At 39.7% G+C, this 26207-nt stretch overlaps 1 protein-coding gene and 1 long non-coding RNA gene across 4 annotated transcripts in view; both read left to right on the forward strand.

Annotated features, from left to right (window-relative positions):
- The first annotated feature begins 1802 nt into the window (after positions 1 to 1802).
- LOC107208770 lies at positions 1803 to 8587 on the forward strand. Of its 3 annotated transcripts, XR_001523303.2 has the most exons (3): positions 1803 to 2503; positions 5673 to 5820; positions 7103 to 8587. It is a non-coding gene; the product is annotated as an uncharacterized LOC107208770 (long non-coding RNA). The 3 variants fall into 3 exon arrangements; XR_004498788.1 differs by having other exon boundaries at positions 5673 to 8587; XR_004498789.1 differs by lacking the exon at positions 1803 to 2503 and adding an exon at positions 4099 to 4616 and having other exon boundaries at positions 5673 to 8587.
- Positions 8588 to 10183: 1596 nt separating this feature from the next.
- Positions 10184 to 26207, forward strand: part of GNB4 (G protein subunit beta 4) — a 58433-nt gene continuing 42409 nt past the window's right edge. Inside the window, exon 1 of the mRNA XM_033516718.1 lies at positions 10184 to 10206. The gene's annotated coding sequence lies outside the window, so the exon portion shown is untranslated. The remainder of the gene's footprint in view (positions 10207 to 26207) is intronic.

The following is a 26207-nucleotide window of genomic DNA, read 5'->3' on the forward strand; positions in this document are numbered from 1 at the left end:
CAGACATTGTTGAGGCCAGCTCTTCCCGAGGCTGAAGAAGCTCTACTCTCTCAGCTTTTCCTCATGAAGCACTCCAGACCCTTAATCATCCTCGTTGCCCTCCGCTGGACCGGCTCCAAGAGCTCCATGTCCTCCTGTATTGAGTCCAGGACTGGACTTGGGGGAAGGCTGCCGGGTTAGCTGCAGTGCGAAGTGGCTTGTGAATCCTGAGGGCTCGCAGGGTGAGCTTGCTGCCACAGGAGGAGTGGGATGATTCCCAGGCGTCGGGACTGTGGAAAGGAGCCGCTGCTCCTGGGCCCTCCCCAAGTCCTAGCTGAGAGGAGGCTGTAACCAGGTGGGATCAGGCCCTTCTCCGGGGCAACCAGCGATAGGACAAGAGGATATAACCTCAAACTGTGCCAGGCACAGGTTGGACTCGATGATCTTAGAGATCTTTCCCAACCTAACTGATTCTGTGATTTCCCCCGCTGATGTCACTGCTCTGTTGGGCTCTGCCACAGAGAATAAAAAGCTTTTGAAGGTCATCTTGACAGCCCCGCCTCAAGTGGTTCCTTTCTTGCTTGGGGCAGAGTCTTTGGTCCCCGAGGCTGGTGTGTCTGCAGAGCTGGGCAGTTCAGCTGCCACTTTTACAGCTGAACTTCTAGTTAGGATTTCACATCGCCTTGTTTGGTATTGGAGCGCTCAGCCAAACCTGGTGTTCAGCGAGAGCAGCCAGAAATGGGTAATTATAAAGTTGCAGGAATTAAAGAAAACAAAAGAAATACCTCAAGCCTAACCAGCAGTTAGCATAAGAGAAGACTAAACTTTTAACTGGAGAACAGGGGAATTGGCTTAAAGGGCATGTGTTCCTGATGTGCACCTTGTATTTTTATGTGAGGTGGGTTTTTTTGGAGGGGATGGGAAGTTGTGTGTTCTTTTAAACTTTACATAAGATATGTAGCAAGGACCTTCAAGTGATTAAATTCATCCTGTATAATAAAATATTTTACTTATTGCATTTATATTTGACTATAAAGTTTTGGATAGCATAATGAGCAATCTTAATTGCACCTAATTATTGGACTATGAATGGTAAAAAGAAGTGTTTCTTGTATTTTCAGCATAAAACAAAAATTAATGGTGTGAGCTCACTTTATATTACTTGGATAGGGAGTTCAGGACTTCCTACAAAACTGAGGTTTTTTCTTAACTCGTGACTTAAGTTTCTGTTATACCTCCCTACTTACACTGAATTTAATCAGGGAGGTAAGAAGAGAGATAAAACTGACATTTGGTGTACCCAGTAGTTTTATTCTGGAAGCTGAATAAATAAGCTTGGTAAAGCTGTTGAGAATCAAACAAAATCGCTGCAAATTTTGGTGAACTTCATGCTGGTGAAGTGGAAAAGCAGCCTCAATGTGTGTGTTTGTACTGCAGCTCCCAAGATACTGCAGTTAACACTGGGCTGGTGAACAGCTATCCCCCTTTAAGGAGGAGGGTGTCAAAACATAGGAAAAGTACTAAAATCCAACATTTCCAAGGGCCAACCACTTGAGTTGGGTTTTTTAAGCACAATTATGACAGTACAAGGAGATTATTTGATTTACTAACCCTCAAGGGCAAGGAACATAATTTGACACACAGTTTGAGTCTCTGTCTCTTTAAGGAGCAAACATCATAATTTTATCACGCAATTAAGAAATTCTTTTATAATTTTTAGTACAACACAACTATAACATATAGACACTAGCATTAGAAAGATAAATCCTGCTGTTAACTATACATCATAAAGCCAGTGCACCTTCATTTTGTGTTATGAAATATTTTCAAGTCAGTATGTTATCATGATTTCCAGTATGTGGCACTAATACTCAAGGCAGAGTTCTTTGAGGAGGAGGAGGAATTAATTGCAGATGGGAAAAGCGGTTCAGAAAATTTGGAATTACCATGCCAGAGCTTACCTCCTTCTTGTACTTTATTTTGCAGAGATGATCCCTTGTGTTCATGTGATAAGTGACCCTTTAAGGCAGATCCTGCTGTCTGCATAACAGCTGCTTGTGACTGATCTGCAAGCCAGAAACCAACACAGCATTCTGCTGCTTTAGTTTTCTTCAATATTTCTTCTACACAAGAACATGCCCCTGAAATCATGTTGGTATCTAGAAGTCTCAGGATTTGATAGCCATAAAGAACAAAGCCAAATCCATGCAATTCACAAGACATCTGAAGTATAAGGGGAAGGAAATATAGACTGACAACTCTCTAGGTCCTACTTTTGTCTTCCTCGTACTGTTCCAGGTGTTTCCATCAGTGGAAAGTGTGCAGAGCATCATTGCTGTGGTTTGACAAGGTTTTGCAGTGACTTTGATTTGCAGCAGGTGGATAACCCTACACTGTTCCATCCACAAGAGAAGTAGACTTGAGGCATCTGCTTTCATCAGAGTCCACCCAGACTTCCAGAGTTGCAATTTTCAGATTATTTCAGTGAACTCCTGCACATCATCCTATGTTTGCATAAGAGCAGGTGAAATCTGTAATTTTGATACCCCTTTCCATAATGAACCCAAATATTTGGAGGTCTTGTAATAATTTTTGCTCAATTTCATCAGAAACAAGGATTATGAAATCAAGGCAGATAGAAACAATAACTGTATTTTATCTAGGTTCCCATATTTGTACAAATGACCATAATATCTTGGCAGGAATTTGTGGCACAAACCACGTGCTTTTCATGGGAATATCACATACTGATTTACTGTATGTGACACTATATACTAACTCTTGAGCCAGGCACTGGCATAAATTGTCCATGGGAATAAAGAGAAGGCTCATTTAAAAGTAAGGCATGGACCAAGACATCAAAGGATGATGCTAACTCATAAGCAAAGATTAATTCCATCAGTGGTAATCTGAAGAAACAGAAGTTTCCTAATTACTGCTTTGAGATTTTTAAGACTTCATTCTTTCAAGCAATTGCATTCACCTTTTTGGTAACATAAAGCAATGTAGAAAGTAATGTACATGTCAAGCCAAAACTGAACAGAATGATTTTTTGTTTCTCAACAAGCTGCACTTCCCCGTGGGGTGGCTGATGGCCTGTTGCTTTTGAGCTGTGCCATACAACTGCCAGCCAGTCTCCCAGACTGCAGTGCCAGCAGACTGGCTGTCACAATGGCTTATTCATCATGTCTGGGTTCCTCCTTGTTTCTTGATTGCAAAATGCATGCTAAAGGTTTAATTTTTCCTGTTTTCAGATGAGGTCTTAAATGTTTATGTGAACTAGGAAAGCATCTGTAGATAAAGAAGCAAAATAATCATTAATACTTATTCACTCAAGAACTTTGCATGACCTCTCAGCTTTCCACAATGCTAAAGTACTTGGGTGTTTTGTCAATTTAAATACTTCCCTTCCTCACAGGGATGTTGAGTATAAATGTGTTATCATTCACCTTCTCCAAAAAATGATCAAGAACAGAAATTAAATGCTGAGCCTCACTAAGGAGCCTCAACATTGGCATGAAGACCTTTAGGTTCTTACTGCAGACTGAAGTCCAAGCACTGAATTCTGTTTCATATAAAATGTTCTAAAGACAGACACACCTTAAACCTGGATAACCACTGTAGAGGCTGCTCAGTCTTAGTAATTGAAAATTCTGAGGAAGGGAGATGTGTCTGAAATCCCTCTGGGACTCCAGCAAGGCAGTCCTGAGGCTATATATTCCAGAATCTTCTTTTGAAGCTGGTGTGTTTAACTAGTTCTGCAAATGACCCATGACTCACTCTTATTGTAGAACATGATTGAAGGAAGAGGTGATGGTGCTTGCCATTAATACACAGTCAACTTTCCCTCACCAATGAATGGCCTGACTAGATTTCAGAAAGCATGCTGAGATTCCATCTGATGAGTTGGAATAATAGTGACTAGGATATGCTGGAGAATAGGGGGGAGAACCACGTAGTAACAGAACTGCTTTATAGTTCTGTACGGTAAGTGGTTCCTGGGAAACCAAATTAGAGGCCTCCAGACCCTTTCATTGTTTAGATAAGGCAGAGTAAGGAGTCACAGAGTCAGATTTGATCAGCAATGTACAGCAATACTTCCCTGGAACTGGTTCTGAGGTAATTGGTCTTCTGGGCTGAGCTGGCCCTAGCTAGAACTGAAGTGTGCCTGTATTGCCCTTTTCAAATGAATCTCTTGTGCACATATGTCTCACTTGGCTCAGATCTGGCAGAACTCACTGTTTCAGGCTTAGTGCTTGGTCTGCAGTCGCTTTGGATTCTTGTGGGACTTATTTGCTTGGCAGCTGGGCCAGCTCTGACCTGGCTCAGTACCTCTCATCTGCAGAAACAAAGCTCCTTACAGCTGGGAACCAGCTTAGCCTGACAAACAGGAGATCTGTGTCAGCTGAGCCCTGCCATTAATGAGGGCATTGATCCCCTGCGCTTCCCATTGTGACACTGGGAATTTGGTTATAAGAGCTGAGCAGGTACCATGGAGCACTGAACTACTTCCTGGCCAGATGCAGCATGGCAAGGTTCAAATCCCTATTCCCAGCTGTCCAGGAGGTGCTGGGTTGCCTCAGCAGCATTTTCAAACTGTGGTGCCGTGCAGCTCAGAGCCATGGCTCTGTGCAGAGGTGATGAATCTAAAAGGGAGCCTCCTCCTCTGAGAGAGAAGGGCTCTGTTCCAGCAGGCAGTGTGGGTGAAATGAGGCCACGTGGGGAGCACAGCTGTGAGGGTGTGCTCACCACTGACCGTACAGACCTAGTGACACGTTTTGTGTCGCCTATTTGGAACACCATCAGGCTTGGAATCTTGCTCTGATTTTCTTTAGAAAGCTGTTTGCACTTGGCATTAGGAAATGTTTGTTGTGCTGGGGAGGTTTTGGTGTAACATCTGTCCTGTGTGACTATGCTCTGCCACCAGGAGGGGGCACAGGCAAAGCAGGGGCAGAGACACTGGCAGTCCACACAGTGCTGCAGGGTTTGGAATACAAGTGAGAGCACCATTATTTCTGCTGGCCTTCAAAAACCAAAGTATTGGTTTGGGGGTTCTAGATTTATGTATTACTGTATCACCAAATATATATATATAGTTGTAAACTAAATTATTTAATAGTAGTGAGGAAAAAACAACAGTGTATTTGCTGGATGGGCATGTTTGCAAAGTGATTGTCATTTCTTTCTTGAATTCATTCAGGTCATTACTGTGACAAGTAGGTACTCTGTCATCCAAAATGAGCATGTATAGCAATGCAATTGCATTGCAGCAAGAAGTCTGATGAGAAAAGGGCTTGTTTCCATTAAGAATTATCAATTTATACAGCAAGCTTCAGATTGCAGTGCTGTATTTGAATATTTATTCACAAAAGATCTGTATTGTAGGGCAGTCATGCTACAGCTGTTCAAAAGTGTCAGCTGCTGAATTACAGCATCAGCACACATCTGTATTATTATGCTCCATTTTAAAAAGTATCAGGATAGTATATATAAGATCTTTGCATTTTTTGATGTTTGATGATTATTTGAAATTGCTTTAACAGACATGTTCATGACATTGTTTATAACTAATGTAAGAATTCTGACTTTTATATTACATGCATATTTGTATTCCCTTTTTCTTCTGCTTATGTGATTATCTTGGAGACTGATTCTTCTGTCTCACCATGCTGACACAGTGTCTTTTATTTCAGTACAGCAAAATTGTGTGCATCAGGCCCAAGACATCTTCCTGCAAGTGAAATGGAGAAGAATGAGTGTTTCCAAGTGATATCAGAAAAAGATGTGGTACAGTGGAGAACCTGATGAGATCTGCTGAGTATGGATTTTTCTTGAGTCCTGGTATGTCAGCTTACATGTGTGGGTAGCCTTCATTATTTACTCCTATGTATGAGAATTAGGTGTGGCATAGAGAATCCTGGCTGGGAGGGTGGTCGTGGATATTCTTTCTCATATAAGAGCATCACTTCATGAAAAGCTTGGTATTTTGTATTAATTGCTTGCATTTTTTGACCAATAAAGAAAAATAGAGATAGAAAACTGTCTAGCCCTGTGGGATGCTTACAGTAGGGAGAACTGATGTAAGCAAGTCTCTAGTATTTTTAAACTAGTGTTTTTAGGAAACTGGGCTCGTGCTACATTTTTGATTGCTTCCACAGATGCTAAGGTTGCAGCATAAGCTGCATTATATTAGCTGGCAACAGATCATCCATGTAGAACACAGACTTCATGAGTATCTTTATCCTAGTAAAAGCTTTGATCAGAAATTTTTGCTTTTTTGAGACACACAAAAGAATCTAAACATGAAACACAACTGGAGGAAGCCAGGCCTTTTAAGCTGTATTTTCCAGAAGCTGCTTATTTTCAATGGCTTGTTTAGATCTGCCTCAATCAAAGCTGCAGACAAAGTTTCTGTCGGTGTGTACAAGCGCTTTCAGGCTCAGCAGTGCCAGCACAGGGAGACCCAGCCCTGGGCACCTCAGCTCTGCTGCTTACTACGAGTTGTAGTCCAAGTTGTAAGGATCCCAAGACTGCAGCACCTTTCAGGACTGTGGTTTGGTTGGCTGAGTAGCTGATGGTCAATCTGAGCCAGCAGCCCTGAGAGTGAGTCAGCCAAGACTCTGCAGGTGTCACCCACACATGTGACCCTGCCCTCTGTTGTGTGTTGGGATGACTTGCTATTGTTGTCCCCTCTGGTCAGAACTGCTCCAGTGTTCCTGCCCCTGCTTTCCCCATTACAGTGATTGTCACCCACTGGAGTACTTTAGCACAGGGTTTATAGGCTCAGCAGAGGCAGGTCTGGGTCGCTAAGGTGCTGGGTGACAAATGCAGGAACTGGGAAAAATACAGTTAGACAACCAATTCCTGTGTTTGGATGCATCCATGTTAAAATGCAGGCTGTGTCTATGGATTTGATTAAAATGGGGTAGTAAAGGATACTGCTTTACAGCAGTGTGTTCCTGTTCAGATGTTTGCATTTTCTGAAAGTTAGTACTTTCTATTCCTTAGTTATCTCACCGAATTTCACTGTAATAATATTCCCAGATAAAGCTGAATTGTGGGAAAGCCAGAGAATGCTAAAAGGCTGTAATTTCTCCTCCTGAGGAATGTTGTTATCTTTCAGCATGAACACCCTTGACATCAGCTGGTCTTGCTGCAATATTGCTAATGGAGAAGTGCAAGGACACTAATAATGGGTTTGGCATCAGCTGGCAAGGCACACGTCTGTCCTTCCTCTAGAAGGACAGAGAAGGAAAAAGAATATATTGTCCTTACTCGACAGGGTATTGTTCAGAATCATATCCATAGCCTGGGAAACAAAAATCATCATTCTCCCCTTTGATGTTTACATGACATGACAGTGTAAGGGCTTTTGGAGAGATAATATGTTCTGATAGGTCTGGGATTTTTTCTGTAACTCTGTGGCATAAAGGACATCAGGCCTGCTAAAACCTGAGCTCATTTTTTTCCAGCTAAAAACCAGATTGGAGTAGACCCCCTAAGAGAAAAGATAGAATTTAGAAATTGTGGAGAAGGTGTTGTTTCCTTTATACCAGGTCACTGCAAGCATAGTTAAGTGCATTTTGCAACCGGATGCATTTCACAAGCATTTAAATGGCTGAGCCAGAAAAATGCTGAAAACTTTTAATTCCCACTCACTAGAGTGAGCTGATCCTTTTCTGTGATGAATCACTTAAAATCAGTAATAATTCACTTATTGAGTGATTCCTGTCTCCAGTCTTTTTTAACATACTGATGAATTTTTAATTTAATTTGCTAATGTGTTGGCAAATTATAGCAGTGTATAGAAAAGGTCCCTTAAGGACTGGCAACCCTGTTGTCCTTTGTGTCTCTTCATAAGGCTTCATTAAATTTTTTTTTCCTGACTGCAGCTTTGCACCAGTGTCTTCCCCATCTCCCAAATCCCATTGACTAGATTTGTCCCTACTGTGCTGCCCAGAACATTCACAGGAGTCACTCTTACATGCTCAAAGGCAAGTTGACAAGCCTGGATATAATCTGAAAATATGAAGGCTTTGTTAAGACCACAAAACACAGAAATCTCTGTGCAATCTGTGTTGCAAAAGCACATGAAGTTTTTGTATATTTCAGTACTTTTGGTCTTATATCTACTAACATTTCATACAAAATATTTCCATGGCAGACCACATTTGTTCTTACAAAAGCAACTTTGAGAACACCAATGGTGGGGTTTTTGTTTAGTTTTGGTAATGACTGGAAAAGTGGTGGAAAGTTTGTAGTTGGATTTAAATTTCTGAAAAGAGTAATTGTAAAAAAAAAAAAAAAAAAGGAAGCTTAGATTTGGACCATCAGGGATAAGATTTGTGAGAACATAGAGCTTTCATTGACCGTACACAAATGGCTAAACTTTGCTTTCTGTGGTTTCTAAATGCAAAGTAATCCTTGTCCTCCTGTCAGAAAAAGGATGTAATATCAGAGGTAATGTTATATTGAAACTTTGCTTTGCTCAGACCAAGATATTTGTCAATTACAACCCAGCAGAACATTTGCTCGTATGATGTTGCCAGAATTTAAATAATTAAAAATGAGTTGTCTTCAGCAAGTAAATAAAGTACACCTAATGGAGCATTATGGAATGCCCTTTCTGTTCATTACTTCTTTGGTGATAAAACTCAGTCATTTCCAATGGCTCATTCAGGCTTTTTGGAAAATTGTCATGATGCAAGTGTAACACCTTCCTCCTGATTGCAGTGGAATAGTAGCTTCAGAAAATAATAAAAATCTGAATTTCAGTGAGTGCTAACTTTTACTCCATAAAGCTGAAACTAATTGAATTTAGGCAGCCAGGGACAGAAATATCCTTGTGGAAACTGCTGGTTACTTCAATTTCAATTCAGGTTTGGAGTGGGGCAGAGTTCAAATACATCTAACGTGTTTTCATCAGTTCAACAGGAAACTCAGTTGTCATGGTAGAGCCATTTCCATCCAACTTTTACATAATAGCCAAGTGGTTAGAGCAGCCACCTCACCTCACTTACTTCTTCAGTTCTTATTCCAGAGAATTGTGCCCTTTCCTTTAGGTTATTAAGTGATCTGAGTGCTAATGCTCTTCAGTATGCTCTTGAAAAGTTGTTTATTGCACATTTAGGAATCCAGAAATCCTGAGGTCTAAAGAAGAGCAAGGAGAAGGATGCCTGATCTTGGATTGTAATTGGTAACACATGCAAGCAGGGTTGGAAAATGCTTTTCTTGGGTTTTGTACCCAGAATTCCTTCAGTTTTACTGAATTGTAGAGTGGTGCAGATGCTAAACAATCTCAAAGCAGATTTCCTTTTTATCTTACTTGTGCTTTTTAAAATCTAATTGTGGAAGAAGTAACCACACCCAAATTCATCTTGCTGTGTTACAGACTGATCATAGTATGATCAAATTCTCTGTGATCATTCTGTGCAAAAATAGCAAAATGCTTTTTATTTTGTCCCCTTGTGTTTGACTAGAGCTACATCTTCTTTAGGCATAATTATCAGTAGCACTAAATGCAACTGTTAATGTTTTTAATGACATAAACATGAGAATTCTTTTAAAATTTGTACAAATGAATTGTTAGGGAAAAATGAGAATATGAGTCATAAAGGGAATAAATATAATAATAGGTAACTTTATGTAGCAACAAATAAGGTGAAAAGGAATAATGAAAAATATATCCACCCTTGTCTGAATATGACTGTGAGCTATTTTAATGGGAAATTTTAGCAGAATTGGGGGGGAAAAAGAGATAAGAAATTCAGTGTCTGAATTATTAAAATAATCAACCCCCAATTTGCTTCAATTAAATACTTAGAGATGCTCCCAATGTTTTGATTAAGAAAAAAATTAAAAAGTTTCTTATTCACCTCAGCAGGCAGCTCTGCAAAATGGAAGGTCCCTGTGCTCCTCTGAAGCCATTTAATGCATATGTGAGCATGGATTCCCAGAACTATCTATAATGCATATAGTGCTTTCTGCTCTCAGTGGCTTTTTTTCCCACTCTCTTTACGTCATTTGCCATTTGTGAGGGTTGCCAGGGTAATGACCAATCATCCCTGGAGAGATGCCTGCTAGTAAGGACAACATAGGCTTTCTCTTTTTTGGTATTCTGCAGTATGTATTTGAGAGCTATTCTAGCATTGAGATTGCAGAACTTTTGTTTAGTTAGCAGGGAGGGAAAGTTTACAGAGTATGAAATAACAGCTTACAACTGTTGAGGTAAGTGAGGATTTTTCTATTTTATTAATCATCCTGTCTGTATTTATTCAAAGCATTGAGCATCATTATTTTATTTTGTTGCTATTGTTGTTGTTGTTGTACATGTAGTTGACCTTGAAATTAGAGAGGTTTTTGCCTAATGTGAACAATGAAATCTTAGTAGTGCTGCATATACAGGAGGGCAGGATTTTATTCTCTTTGTAATTATTAGCCCCACAGCCTCTCAGCATTGCAATCACCATATAAATCCACTCATCCTCAAAATATTTTTGAAAGAATCAGTTAAAAATAAGAAACCCATAGAGTGTTGGAATGCGGATTTCAGAGCATGAAGTGTGGCTGCCTCTCAGGCAAATGGGAAATTCTGAATATTGTGAAATTGTGTTGTATGTATATTGTAGGCCATGTAAGCTGGGAACTGAAAATCCAGAAAGGACTCCTGTCTCATAGGGTGCTGAAGATGTCGAACTTTTGTTGTTTTTAAATATTGTCTGATGAATAGCCACTTACAGGCTCACCTATGACTCTTTACTCACCTATGGAAGAGATAAAATAGAGCCTTTGGGCTGTAAACTGTTTTTTTGGCACTTGGATCAATAGTGTAAGCTGGTGGTGGTCATTGCCTCACAGAATGGGCCCAGATTTTGCTCTTTTTCATGAGAGGTCACCTAAATAACACATGAGAAAGGAGGGAAAAAAATCTATTCATATGTCCCCGATGCCCTCAGAAGTTTCTATGAAGTATTTACATGTAATGTGGGTTATCACGGCTGTGACTGAAGTGGTTTGGTTTGGAATGGTTTCATTTGGGTTTTGTTGTTGTTATTTTAAATGATCCCCCTTTAGAATTACTCTGGTACAGTTCTTTGTTTGTGTGATGGCTTCTTGCAAGAGAGGGACAATTGATGAGGTGGTTGTATTGTTTTTCTGTAGAATTGCCAATATATCAAAGTTCAAATTAGTAACTGTCTCATCAGAATTACTGTTTGCTGCTTAATATGTGTACACCAACACATGAGCTTCACATCCTGGCAATATCACCTGTCCTGATAGGCACAGTATATATAAACCAGAATAAAGCATATATTTATTTTATTATATTTTCTTCTTACTGCAAATATATACAGAGTGTAATTTTGGCTCACACTTTTCCCCAATAGGAAAATATATTGGGGCACTTAATTTAGCATGGTAAATTCTGGTTGCTAAATTTTAGATGTTGCTATGTGTTCAGATGTGTTTATGATAGCTTTGCATTATCAAAACAACTGGAGCGCAGCACTGAGTCTGGATGTGTGTATGTGTGAGAGAAGAGAATTCAGAGTGACAATTTTAGAAGTCTGAGATGGAAATGAACTTGTCATCAGGCTGTTGAGAAAATATGTTTGTTCAGAAGGTTTCCCCCTTCTAAAAATTGTTACTGCTTTTTGACACCTGTGTGTTGGGTATCACTTTTAAACAGTTTAGGATAGGAAAAATATTAAATGCTTGCACTGTAGAGGAAAAATATCAGTAAGCTCAAGATTTGTTATCTAATGTTTATCAGCATTCCATGTGATTCCACTATTTATAGTAATCTGGGAAGCAGAATCTCAAAATGATGGTTTTGTAGTATTCTCGGTGGTGTCTTTTGACAGAGAAATAACATTATGGCATTTAGATAAGGCAGGTAATTAGGAAAGTAGGTTTTCAAATGAGACATTCAGAGGTAAAGCTTCCTGGAGAAGATGGTGGGTAACAAGCCTCAGTCTTTATCTTTCTGTCCACCTTTTCCCTGTCTGCTTCACCATCTCTCTTTCCAACCTGAAAATGCTCCATAGCTGTTTGGTGCAGAGAACAGCATTTACTTCCAGACAGTGGGACAGAGAGAGGGAAGATGCAAGGAGGAAAAGGGAATGAGCCTGCGCTGTGAATTGTTCACAGTATAACTGCCAGTAATTAGGGCAAGGTATGTGTGTCCCTGAGGAGAGGAATAATTAACAGCATAAACTGATCCACTGACAAGATGTCAGGCTTCAGACCAGGATGGGAAAGTATGACTCAGGTTGAAAAGCAAGGAGATGATCATGAAAGGGAGGACATGTCAGGATGGCAGAAGAGAAGCCAAAACAAAAAGTCTCTCCAGGACAGACTGAGACAGGCTGGATAAGTTCAAGAAACTTGAATGTCTAAAAACATTCAGGAGCCCAAAGTCTTCATTCCTTGAGAAACAGAAGGCAAAAAATAAATGAAGGTGAATAATCATTGAGCGAACAATAGTTTCTAAACATAGTGTATGACAAAGCAAATCACTATTGATAACAGGATTAGTGTTATCTCTGCACTGGACAGCTCAGCCTGAACTGTGGCCTTTGCTGTTGGGGGTCAGTTCTCGTGACCTGATGGATTATTTTATCTGGTATCTTATATCCATGATCTGGCATAGATTACTTTTTTGGTTGGTTGGATAGTTTGTAGGTTTTTTTAATGAACAGTATCTCTCTGGATCTATATCTCACAGGAATACTGTGAGTTTTAATTTGTGACTGTAGTGATTAATGAGACCATCAGATGAAAAATTTACTAATTCATTTTTATTAAACCAAAGCCTGATAGTTTTGTAATTTTTTATCACTGTTTGGAATCCAGGTTTTTATTTCATTACCTGGGCCTGACTGTCCACTGCTATGAGTAAGCACAGCTCTGTTACTTCTGGGATCTGGTGATGTAACTCCAAAACTCTGGTGTGAACTCATGATACGTGTGTATTCAGAGCATTAGAGAATAATTTAATTGCATGAACTTATTTAAAGTGGCCCCAGAAGGCACAGGATAGTTGCAACATAAATGTCTGGTTTTAAACTGTCAGTTGCAGGCATTTTCAAAAAAAGATGGTGAAAACATGCTTTATCATCCAAAACTGCAATTCAGGAACACAACAGAGGCACGCAGAAGGAAAGTGACTGCTGCTGGACCAGCAATATGCATAGTTAGGAAAGGCTGAAATTTCAAAGTGTTACAGCATTTCCAGTGTCTCTTTTAAAGTGTGTGGTAAAACTTGCTTTGAGTAAGTAATTAGAGAGAAAAGGTCTTGTGGTTTAAAACAGAAGTGGTTGATAGAAGATGGGCATTTTTTGAGCACTTTACTAAAAGCTTTCCATTTATAATTTTAGTCCTATTTTCAAAGTATTTTACATGAGTTTCATTGCACAACCATAGGCTCTAAGTTTCAAAGAGAGATGCTTTTGAACATTGCATCACTTATTGCTGAATTGTTACATAGTTGCCGTGTGATGCCAGACAAGTCCATTAAACACTTCAGGGCTTGTTTCTTCCCCTGGGGATTAATAGTATTTACCTTATAAGACAATGATATTCCTGTTGTTCTTTGTGTAGTGTTTTGAGTAGCCATGTTGTTCAAGGCCTAGTTACTTAGATATGCAAAGTACTGCAGCACACAGCCCTCTGAGAACTCCCAGTTCATCCTGTTTTTCTCTTGTAGTTACAAGGTCAAGTTGAAATAATCCCCATGATTATAAGAGCTTGTATGAAAAACTTTCCTGGAGAGCAACATCTGTTATCTGGTGTTAATAGTGATTCAAAGGAGCTGTTTGGGAAGAGAATTCAGTCTGTCTCACATGAACAGGATGACTCAGTAATTCACATTGGAAAAGAGAAACATTCTCCAGGCCTCACAAATGTGATTCTGGAGACTCATTACATGCGTTATTGTGTGCTTTTGTGAAGCTCCTGACACAGCGCAATGCGAATGGTTGCTGGCAGCCACGGGCCTGTCTTGCAGCAGCAGGAGTGATCCTAAACCATCCTCAGTGCCAGGGCTGCACACAAACCCTCCTTCCTCTGCCATTCCTCAGGGGCAGCACGTGTGGCTCTTATTTCTCACAGCTGGGGATAAAGCAGAGTTAGGGTGTAACAGAAAAGGACAACATAAAGTGTTCTGTACATGACAGGGCTCCACCACACACCCACCCATTCACTGACAAGGAATTAACAGCTCTGACTACAGCTCAGGTTCACTTCAGAGAAATTACATTCCTCCAATGGGCTCTGGACACGCACAACAAATTTCATGAGGATTTAATTTTATTTACCCTTTTACCTAAAATTTGAGCCAAATCCAACCCCCATACAATTGCCCTTGCTGCTTGAGGCCTTCATGCGAAAGCAGTCTCATATTTTCAGCTGGGTAAGTGAACAGGCACCCTGCCAGAATGAGGGAGTTGGTGACTGACACTTTAAACCTGACCTTTGTGTGCCTGCTCCAGCCCTGTCTGCTCTCACAGAGGCTTCTGAACAAACATTGCCCTGGACAGATGAAAGTACTTGTAGATGCCATCTAGTAACATTATGTAAAAAGCTCAGAACCTGAAATATTTACAGCATAATTGACTGCAATACCTATTGACTTCAATGATTGTTTTGTTCAATTAGGGACTGCAGAATTTACATCATTGCCTCTGGCTTACATCATTCCAAATATTGTTGATGCTTATATAGCTTTTGGGGACCTTTCAGGCTTTTAGTCCACAAAGTGACTAATGTGAAAGTCTTCCTGGGGGGTAAGAGGAGTATTTATATCCATCTCATCTTTAATTTACTTATTCTTGAGTCTCTCTGTGCTATTCCTTTGGGAATGCTCATATAAAATCTGCAATTTAACAAAGAGGGGGAAAGCAGAATTGTCTCAATACAGCAAGATTCAAGTTTCACTTTGAACATTAGAAGTGCACCTTTCTTATTTTCTTGCCTAAAAGGTAAAAGTGAATATGATTAATTTTAATCTCCTAAGATGATGAAATTAAGGCACAGTAAATTTAGAATGAATATTGAGGAAAATTAACAATTTCCCATGGGCGAGCATGAATACAGGGACTGGAATTTAAAACTATGCAGGTTGGAGCACCAGAAATTCTGACAAAAAGAACTAACTCAAACTGATGAGAAGGGTCAGAGTGGTTTGAAAGAATTTTTATCTTTCTAATCTACATGTGCTATAAACCAGTGTTGGAGTTACTATGTGAGTAGCATGATCAGGCCCTGTGCAGATAAATTATGACCTCTCAGCCTCTGACTACAGTAGGGAATATGGATAATATAGAAATCCTAATGCTGGCTCTGTGAGAAAAGGGATTCAGCTTCTCCTCCTTTTCCATTCAGTGCTTTGGGGAAAAGTGGTGAGTAAACAATTTCACATATTCTGTGTGCAATTGCATTTCAGACTTCTTTTTCTCCAGAAACAGCAATAAAACATCTATCTATCTATCTATCTATCTATCTATCTATCTATCTATCTATCTATCTATTTATATATATATATGTGTGTGTGTGTGTGTTTGTGTAAGTAAATGAAAACAAAATATGGCATAAGCAGTTTTAGGATGTGTGGCAGAAATCTGATTGCATTTCAGACAATATTCTAACTACAGATCTTCCCAGAAAAATCTGCAGGAAGAGCTAGGAAAAGCCACACAAATATAACATGCATAGTTTTAGGTCTGTTTTATCAAAATTGGAGAAATGTATCTGTGGCAAAATTGATACAATTCCAAGGTAGAACACTGACTTTCTTTAATTCTGTAGTGGTAGGTGAAGTGATATCGGACATAAAAATCAAGGTAGCCTCCTTATAGAAGGCATTTTTTTTTGCAGCAGCAGCAGAGAACACAATAAATGTTATCTGTCAGGGAAAGAAGCAGGCTATTTAAATTCAGGCAGCATAGCATCTTCAGTCAGAAGAGCTATTTTTAACTTCAGATGTAGCTTAATTTAGAAACTGAGCAGTCCAAGTCCCTTTTTTTTTTTTTTCCCACTTCTCCGACTGGAGATTTTTTATAATGATTGTAGATACCCTTGTGTGATGATGCTGAATAGAATAAGAAATACATTATCCTGAGCTTCAAGGTCATGAAAATGCACATCTAAACAAAGCAGCTTTGTGGCAATATTGACATACACATGTAAACACAGAGACCAGATGAGATCAATGCACTGTTTTCTCAGCATAAGGACCACTTTGGCAATTTGCCAGGAGGTTGCATAGAGTTTTCATCTCCATCTATGCAAGATCTTATCCAGATCTGTATTATTTTGTGTAGGAAGTGCTGTAATTGCATATAGTCCTATACAATGTGTGATAAAGAGAGTGTAAATTCCAGTGATTTCTAAGGCAGAAATATTTATGAGAAATCTGGCAGTGATTTCCTGCATTGATTTTTCTGAGCCAGCTTCTTGTATTTGGCTTTGTTTGCAAGTTAATCACAAGAACTGAGAAGCTCATTTCGTTATAGAAGATATTCAGAATTAAGAATTGCAGATTTGACTCTATTAAGTGATTACAGGCTTTTTAATGTATTCAGATTCAGAATATGAACAAATCCTCTCACAAATGGAAGTACTTCCAAGATGGCTTGTTGCAAACGCTCTTCTTGCATAATTGCATAGTCTATGTCACTCAGCATTCATTGGGTGAATTGCAGTAGCATTTCAGCATAAAGCTCAATTCAAGCTGGATTTTATAGTTTACCTGTTCAAGCTCAGCCAGAACAGATTCTGAAATCTCTTCCAGTTGCATAACAATAACAAGGAGTGGAGAGACATGTGCCGTTGCGACAGAATTAATGGGGTTATTAATAAGCTGAATGTGACATGGGAAAGTTGGCTCTATTTCTGAGCATAGTGACACCTTCACCATTAACTCCTGAGCACACACAACTTTGTACAGCTCCTGAAATTTTGCTTGAAGGGTTGAGCATTTATGCATTCCTAGAAAAGAGAACTTTTTCTGTAGTCACCTAAAATCCTGCAATTATATGTGAAAGCTTCTGCTGCCATTTATTCTTTAACTTATGACAGCTAAAATTAGAGGCTTTCATTCCATTGTTTTTATACACCAGGTAGTGTGATGTAATGTAGAAAGAACATCATAAAACAAGTTAGAAATGTAGAGTTATAATCATTAATGTTCAATGGAGGCTAAAAGGAAATAGCATTTAGAGGCTGGTCTATTTCTGAATTGCCTACTTTGGATAGAGATTCTTTCATCTTTCTCTGAAATATTTATTTTTGAGGAATGCCCCTTTCCCTGGCTAGCTTCTATGTGAAGGGAATATGGGAGTTAGCACAGCAGCTGTTAGAGCCATTAGACCCTACTGCGGGGTTTCCTTAGTTCTCTGCTGGACACACAAACCTGAATTAAGGCTGAATTTAGTCTCTGGGAGGCATTTTAGTGGTGTTATCAGAGCAGGAAATTCAGACTGTGACACAGTTTGGATAGGGAATGTGAATTCATAGCCCTCTCTTAAAGAGGCTTTTCTTTATAGTAAAGCAGATAAATTACAGCAGTATTTGCTGACGTGTTTCAGCTTTCAAAAGAGAATGTGTTTTTCTCGTCAAAGACTTGATCAGAAGCTCATAGCAAAAGAAACATTCAGCACATACACTTTCTTGTTTTAGGTGTGTTGGTATGTTGTCAAGAGGCAGGATTCAGTTTGCCTGTTAAAGAAGTTTAAAAAAAGACCAAAAAACATCCAAAAGGAGCAGGGGGGTTGTCAAGAAAAAGCTGAAATCTTACAGAATTGAGGGCAACATTTCTGGTCTCACAGAAATACAGGATATACTCAAATTTCTGAATGGCTTTATAAAATATAATCAGCTTGACAATAAAACTGTCCATTTGTGTCCGCTTTGTTTTCATTCAGTTTGTAGCACAGAGGAAAACAACTGGTGTGAGAGCAAATAGTAATTCTATTTTCAGGCATTCAGACTCTTAAATAGCAAATTTCTTTGAAGAAATATGGTGACACACAGATGATGAGGTGAGTTTCAAGTAAAGCTCGGATTTGTCACAGAGCAGCACTAAAGTACTCAGTGACATAAAAGGAGGTTGTAGCAAGGTGTGTGTTGGTCTCTTCTCCCAAGTAATAAGTGATAATAAAAGAGGAAATGCCTCAAGTTGCACCAGGGGAGGTTTAAACTGGATCTTAGGAAGAGTTTCTTTGTGGAAAGGATTGTCAAGTCCTGGCACAGGTGCCCAGGGCAGTGCATGAGTCATTACCCCTGGCAGTATTTAAAAGATATGTAGATGTGGCACCTGGGGATGTGGGTTAGTGGTGGACTTGGCAGTGATAAATTAAAGTTTGGACTTAATGATCTTAGAGGTCTTTTCCAACCTAAATAATAATAATTAGATATATTTAGTAGTTTTCATCCACAAATCTCAATATGTTTTATAATGAAGGTAAATCATATGCATAATGTATGATTCTTTTATAAGAATTTTATTATCATTTTTCTGTTCAAAAAGTTTAAGCCACTCTTCTGTGTCACTTGTTACAGGAAAATATATCAATGTGTTCTGTGCCCACAAACCACAGTAGGAAGGACAAGCAATAAACTGGAATTTTTATTAATCAGTGGGCTGTCTTCTCAGAAATGGGAAATGATTTTATCAAAGTGTGACAAATTACAAGAAGTAAATAAATTGATATTCAGGTGAAGTGCAGGAGACTAACAGTCACTGTGTGTCTATAAAAATGCAGCATGCTATTCCTGTATAAGGATTTCCACAAATCAGGATGAAAGCAGTCCACAAACATACGTAGGCATCATCATTCCATGCTCTTTCATCTTGGAGGAGATGGTCACAGATGAGGAATTAAAAATAATCAAATTTAAGAGCGCATGCTCTCGAGAGGGGATCAAAGACTGAGATGCTGTTTAGGCATGCAAACAACCTGAAATATCAGAGCAGGAAGAGTGTGGTTGAACCAGTTACTGCTCTGATAAAATCTGCTCCTTTAGGTTCAGCCAAACTGGTGATAGTAACAGAAATGGGGTGCAGAGGCACAGGGAAAGAGATGTGCAAGGCAAATCCTATTGCCTAACCTTGCATGCCTAACACAGGTGCCTAAATGAGGAAGGCAATTTTTCCTGGACTACTGAAAGATTACATATAGATGATGGCAATTCAGAAAGTAATTCTGAGTCCACAAATATGGTTTCTGCTCTGAAGCACCTCCAGGGGAGCCAGACACCCTTCAGTGATTTTGTGGAAAACTTGGGTTGAGTGCTTGCCCTAAGCCCCTGGGTCAGTGTTAAACACAGCCCATGCAGGGCCACTGCAAAGGCAACTCTGTACCCAAAGTGATAACGTTCTTTCCTTGGGAAACTTCCTTTTTCCCCTCAGGCTTCTCTTTCTGCTCTTTGCATGACACACAGATCTCGTGTGTGAGGGCTGAATCATTTGTCTGAAGGACAGAGTTGTTCTTAGGGCATTGCACTTTTAACCAAGTCAGAGACTCTCCTCTGTGTTCCTACCTAGACATGAGAGGTTCTTTCTCTAATCAGGGTTAACTTTCATAAATGCCCCTGGAAAAATCATAACCAAACCAAGAGCAATAGTTTTTGTGCCGTATCTGATTTAATAACAAAGCATATTTACTTGGAATGGAAGATATGTAAAATTTGGCTTTTCATTAAAGCAGGTTTTTTTTTTTTTAAACTCAAAGAAGAATTTATTTTTTTTAATTTATTGTTAAAAATACAGTTTTCAATTTTATTGCTGAAAGTTTTGCATCCAGGGCCTAGCTTTGGAAGCTCTTTTCAGCTGACTTACAGCACTATTAACACTTCTCATGTTTCTCTGTTGCACTTGTCTTGTTTAATACCAGACAAGGAGCCATGTGGGTGACAGCTCTATACCAACAAATCCTAGCAGACAGATGCTATGATTTGATCTTGATATTCACTGTATGTTTTACTTAGTGCTGCGACCAGGAATCAAAAATATAAGCACATGCTTTTTCCCTGTATATATGTCCATAAAAAAGCCTGATCTGGTGTCACATTATAGTAATAGGAAGCTATTTTTGGACCAAATGGAGCAGGGGAACAATGACAATAATATGTTTCATGGTTCAAGAAAGCTGACATTGGCTGACATTCATCACCAGATCTTGCATCAGCATTCACTATCCCTAAATAAAGCAGTAAGAAGAAACTTCCTCCTCCTATTAAGTGGCCCTTTATACAGAGGAGATCAAATTCAGCTGATAATGTCACCAGGAAGCGTGTGCAATATTTAAAATCCGGTTGACAGTGTAAATACTCAGTCGTTGAGGCAGCTGTGGTAGGGGCACCTCCTGTGGCTGAGCCCTGGGTCAAGGTGTGAGGGGGGAATCCTGGAGCCAGGGAAATCCAAGAAGTAGCAGAGAGTGCTGGGAGCTCTCTTGAGCAGCCTTGGGACATTGCAGCTGTGCTGGGAGCACGAGTGACCAGGAATGCTGCGGACAGGGATCAAGGGGGAACTTGGCAAAGCAGAGCTCTGCTCATGGGGCCCCAGCCAGGGACTGCTCTGGGTCTCACACAGTGTGGGGCACTCACCCCACAGCTGAAACTGCTGTTCCTCCCTTATGAAGTTCAACAAGGACAAATGTATACTCTTGCACCTGGGAAAACATAATCCAGGGTGAACTTCCTCCACTTATCCAGCAACTGATACCCCATAGGAAGTTGCTCTTGAATTTGGAAGTGAAGGTGGTGAACGCAAGAACTGTGAGCTGGCTACAGTTCTATTCCAAAGAGAGTGGCAAGGCTGGAGAAATGTTGCTAGTGGTGTTTCTCTGGGGTTAGTCTTGGGACCTGATCTATTAAATATATTTACGAGTGTGGTGAAAATCCTAGGTAAGACACATTGGGAGGCATTGCCAATTTTGAGGAAGACTGAGTTGATGTCAAAAAGGATTAGGCTAACCTTTTTAGCAGCTTGTTGGTGATTTCATATAAATAAGTCTCATACTGTACAAACCAGATTCTCTGGGTTCAATAATAACCTCACCTGTAGCCTGGGCCTTCGTGAACTAGAAATAGCAGAGGAGGAAACAAACCTGAGTGCACTTATCAGTGGAAGCATGAATGTGATAAAACATTAGAATATAATTGGGATAGAAAGCATAATGCAGTCCTGGAAGGTGAGAGGTTTTTAACCATTTGAAGGAAACATTGGCACCATCTTACAAGGAGTATTAACTTCTCTAGAGTATTTTTACAGAACTGTGAGAAGTGTAAAGAAGAACTATAGGATCAGCAAGGGAATGGAGCTTCATCTCCTGAAGGGAAATTAGAAATGCTTCATGTACCCAGTCAAATGGAGGTTTCTAGGATGATGAAATCATTAAATACACTGGAAGGAAAGTGAGGGGAAAGGTTCAGTGTCCATGATCACCGTAAGCTCTTTGCTGAGATCACTAACAAAGCTGCCACTCGTTGCCTGTTCAATAGCTTTCTTTGTGATGTGGGTAGTGGTCTGATGTTAATTCCAAAAGTGCACAAAACTTTTGCATGTGACACTGACAAGAGGATGGCCAATAAAGCTGTGCTTTTATTAGTACTGCAAAAAGTACTCGGCAGCCTCAAAAAACACTGTTTTTCAAATCTTGACTACAGATTACTTACAAGAAAAAGAGATTTCTTTAATTGAGATGAACTTCCTCCTGTTTGGTGTGTTTGAGCTGGGCTGTGGCAGTGTCAGTCCCTTGCCCTGCCTGAGGAGCCAGCTCACCGTGCTGAGCTCTGCGTTTGACTCGGGAGAGCTCCGTAAGTGCAGAGTGTGCTGACATCACGGTCCCGAGGGTGGCAGTTATTAGCTGCTAAGAATAGTTACAGGCAAACATGGAATAGAAAAATCAAATGTCTGCTTAAACCACCAGTGGATGGGGAGGCAAAGAGCTTGAGCTCAGCTGAGGGGTTTTCTGTTTAAATGTGAGAGCAGCAATGTTGGGAATCACCCTGGTGTACGTGATGCTTTAGAAGCTGGGAGAGCCCACAGAGACAAGTTCATCCCTGGTGAAATTCCAGAACTGTCATGGTAAGTGAGCTTTTTATGGTTATTTCCCACTGTTTAGGTTATCTGATCTGAGTGATCTGTGTTTTGCAGTCCTTAATGTACCTATGAGATTCATGAGAACCATGTTAGTATTACTGCCAGTATAATCGCAATTCTTTTAAAAGATATAACACAAAGCAATACTAATTTTGCAAAATGAAGTGTTCAAGGTTAAGAAATAATGTATGGCAAAACTACATGCAGGCATAGATGATGCCTCCAGTCTACAAGTTCAGGAAAGTATCCTGCTCATCCTGTGTTTTGGGGCTATTTGGCATAAATGTTATAACCTTTAGACCTTGATTACTGGTTTGATCTAAGACAGGCTTGAAGACAGAGGTCACATTTTCAGGTTTTAACCTACTTTAAGTTTTGTAATGCAAACTTCTTTTTTAAGAAGTTTTTTAATGCTTCTGTGGTATATCAGATATTAAACTGTTCCAAATTAAAGTTGATCTAATTTAAAGAAAACACATATAAATACAGAAGCAATATAAGATGAAAGTTAAGATTGACACAGGACTGGGTGTCTCACAACCTTTGAAAATCTCATCTTGGCTTTTTTATACCAATTAGGCCATGGACAGAAATGTTCAACTAGGTTTATCAGTGCTCTTAGAAGATCTCCTAACGGAGCTACTCCTAACAATATTTTTTACACTTTTTAACTTACTGTATAAAGGCAGGCAAGGGTAGAAATATAAAGCTGTGACTCTCCCAGACAAACAGCAGAGATTCTCATTACAAGTTACAAATGGGCCTGAAGCTCCCTTGGCCAAAGTATAATCTTTGTCTCACCCCTTTGTATTCACCCATGGAAGCTTCATGGTGATTCAAAACCACCAGAAATCTCCTGTAACTATCACTGGTCCCCTTAGCAGGGGGAACAACCTGTCATCCCCTGCAAATTTGGCACCCTGGCCCCAGCCTCCCTGGTCTGCAGCCAGTGCACAGCAAAACTCACAAGTCTGCTGATCCTACAGAGCCTGACCCAGGTGCCAGCCCCTCGCAGGAGCCTTCCCCAGAGGGAATGAGGAGCTTGATGGATGTGCTGCTGCAGAATGTCAGAGTGTGCTAATGAAGCAACAGATCCATCACAGTATTTAGCCATTTTACAAGATCCAATTACAGGAACTTTGTGAAGTATAAAATAGTTTGATTCTACCGTGTGCTTAGCCTGTGAAAGAGGATGTCTCTAAAAGATACTCCCATCCTATCCTTATTTCCGTGTGCTGATTCATTTATGTTCAAATTTCTTTAGAACTAGGATTTGATTCTGCCCTATTGCTTATCAGTTTTTTGTCAATCTGTTTGATAATTTTTGTGGATAAAGATGAAGATTCCCTAGGTATTCTGCTTGCAGGGTGTGACATGTAAAGTAGAAGTTTTTCTTGCAGATCAGAAGGAAGGCTGACGTAGGAATTATTGTCTAAAATTATTGTCTCTGTTATGTAGGAATTCAGACAGTGATTGTGATAGTCCCTTTTGTCCTTTAAAAATGAGAATTTATGACCCAAAAGGTGCTATGCTGTCAGTCAGAAAATTTTTCCATTATACTGAATCGTATTTTTAATGGTGTAATATCCTGTTCTTTTAGGTGCAAGTGTGGTGTTTTGAATGCAAACTGATTTAAGTAATTTTCTTCAGTCCGTGAAACAGACACCAAAAAAAAAAAAAAATTTAAGGAATTCTATATACAGGGTTAGTGTCCAGAGGGGTAAAATATATCATAAAAAAATTGAAGAATTTTTCCTCATTCCAAGGGTTTGTAAGTTTTATTTTTTTAGGAAGACGACTATGTTTAGGTGACTCTTACCTGAAGGAGCAGCATATTTAAAGAGAATTATAACAAGAAATAGAAATACAGGGAAGCTTCTATGAAATAAAGTGCATATGGCTCTTAGCATGTGGCCAACCTCTTGTTTAGAAAGATTTCCTGCTGCATTCATTTTTCCTTGCTGTATCCCCCGAGGGCTGAATGTCTCTATCTCCTGCAGACAATGCAGCAACGCCCTGGTTTTGTACTGGTGAATGATTTTTACATTCACAAGCTGTTTCAGTGTTCCAGAGCATTGCATTGTTCTAGCACCGATTTATCTGAATTTTCTCATAAAAAGATGTTTCCCTCTGGTCTGGGGGATGCCATCAGGGATAAAGGCACATGAGTAACACAAAGAGCTGAGATCTTGTGGCAGACTTCACGTCTGCTTGATGCTTTCCCTGATGGCCTTGACACCGTTTATAATGTCAGTAGGGTAAAATAGCTGTTGCAAAATGTGATTTTCCATTGGAATGCTGACAGAGCAGTGATGATGTGATGGCATAAACTTCTATAGTGGTGGCACTCTCTTGTATGTTCTGTTTTCAAGGTTAACTACAAAGATGTACAAAACACTCCCAGCAGAAGAGGCAGAAGTACCTGAGCCTTGTGCCTCTGACTTCAGCTGAGCAGTCAGACCCCTGTCCTTTGCTTTTTTGTGTGCAAATGGACCTGCCATGTATGGAAATTATCTCAGCTAAAGTTGAAGCAGTGTAGAAAACAAAACTGGGTAAATGTCTGTGAATGGATCTACTTGATTTTTATAGAAAATATAAGAATGGTGGACCTAAATAATCAACAGAATTAGGGTAAAGGTGTTTGTAAAACACTTGTAAAATATTGTACAAAAATTGTAAAATATTAATCAGTTTTACATGTCCCAAACTCTGTACCATTAAGATGATGAACAATTCAACAGATTATATTCCTGGAATGTTTTTAGATCAAATAGCAGGAAGCTGTGTCCAGATAGAGTCAGACTGGAAATGAGGCATGTGTCCATTAGTGTGGGTCACTGGAATGCCTGGAGAAGAAATGTAATGTTTCATATGTGCAGTAAGCTGAGGGTTTGTCCACATAAGTCTACACACATGTAATCCAAATTAATTGGCAAGTTAAGGGATCTGATGCACAAACTTCTCAGGGAATACAGTTGACTGTTGCTGTAAAATGCCAGGCTGAGAGATGAGAATAATCTCTCTGGCTGGAAAATCCACTGAGCCATAGCAATAGCTCCGTTCCGTATGTGCACAGCAGACAGAGAGCAAAAAAAGGTTTTAATTCGACGGCAGAATAAAATATTAATGCTCCTGTCTCACCACAAATTTTCATAAAATTAGATAGTTAGATTGTGTCAAACCTTGGCTCATCACCAAGACCACTTGCCATAAAATTCTGACATCAGAAGAGGGACACCTGTATTAAAGTGAAATTTGAAGAGTCTCTAATATATAAATTTGTGAAATGGAGTCCTTATCCACAGCAATCATGTTGTCAGCAGTGCTGTTTGTTTGAATTAATGCTGCAGATTGGAACTGGTTGTTGATGCTGATCTCAGCTTATATGTAGGACATAAACTGAATACATTACATTTGCTAACGTGCCTGGCCAGAATTCTCTGACGCAAACACCAAAGCTGAAGTAAATGGGAGCAGGCAGTTCTCAGCCTGAGGTGCCAGGCCATTAGAAATTCCAGGTTCCTAAATGTAAATGTAGTATAGATATCCAAGCTGAAAGGTGTCTCAAAAATACAGCCAAAGATTTATATTATTCTGACAACACACTGGAATCAGCTATTACTGCCAACACTGAGCAAACACCAGCAAAGGAGTCTTTTGATGTATTTCAAGAAACATGTTTAGTGTCCTGTAACTGCATCCATTACCACCATCCTCTCAGAAAAAAAAAAAAAAACCACAACTGAGAAGGCTGGTTTTGTTTTTTGATTGTTAGCTCTGCACTGCTGTGCCTTCCTTCCTCTGTAAGCTTCCCTTTTGTGTAGATGAAACCTGGTGATGCAGTGTTTGCCTATAGGCGTCCTTTTTCCTGCAAACACAGAAAACCCTGAAGAACAAATAAACTGTTTTAGTTGCTGATCCTGCATGTTTGCAAATTCATTGGGAGATTTGGCTCACATGGAAGGACACAAGGATCCGGCTCCTAGGGAATAAACGTCAAAGAACATGAAAAGAAAAGCCTTGGTAGGCACTGGGACTATAAGAACAAAGAGTGCTTCCAAACTGCAGTAGTAAAAACCACTGGGAAATGTGGGATAGTCTGACAGAAGCAGTAAGAATGATG

Source organism: Parus major, chromosome 9 (genome assembly GCF_001522545.3).
Source record: "Parus major isolate Abel chromosome 9, Parus_major1.1, whole genome shotgun sequence".
Lineage (NCBI taxonomy): Eukaryota > Metazoa > Chordata > Aves > Passeriformes > Paridae > Parus > Parus major.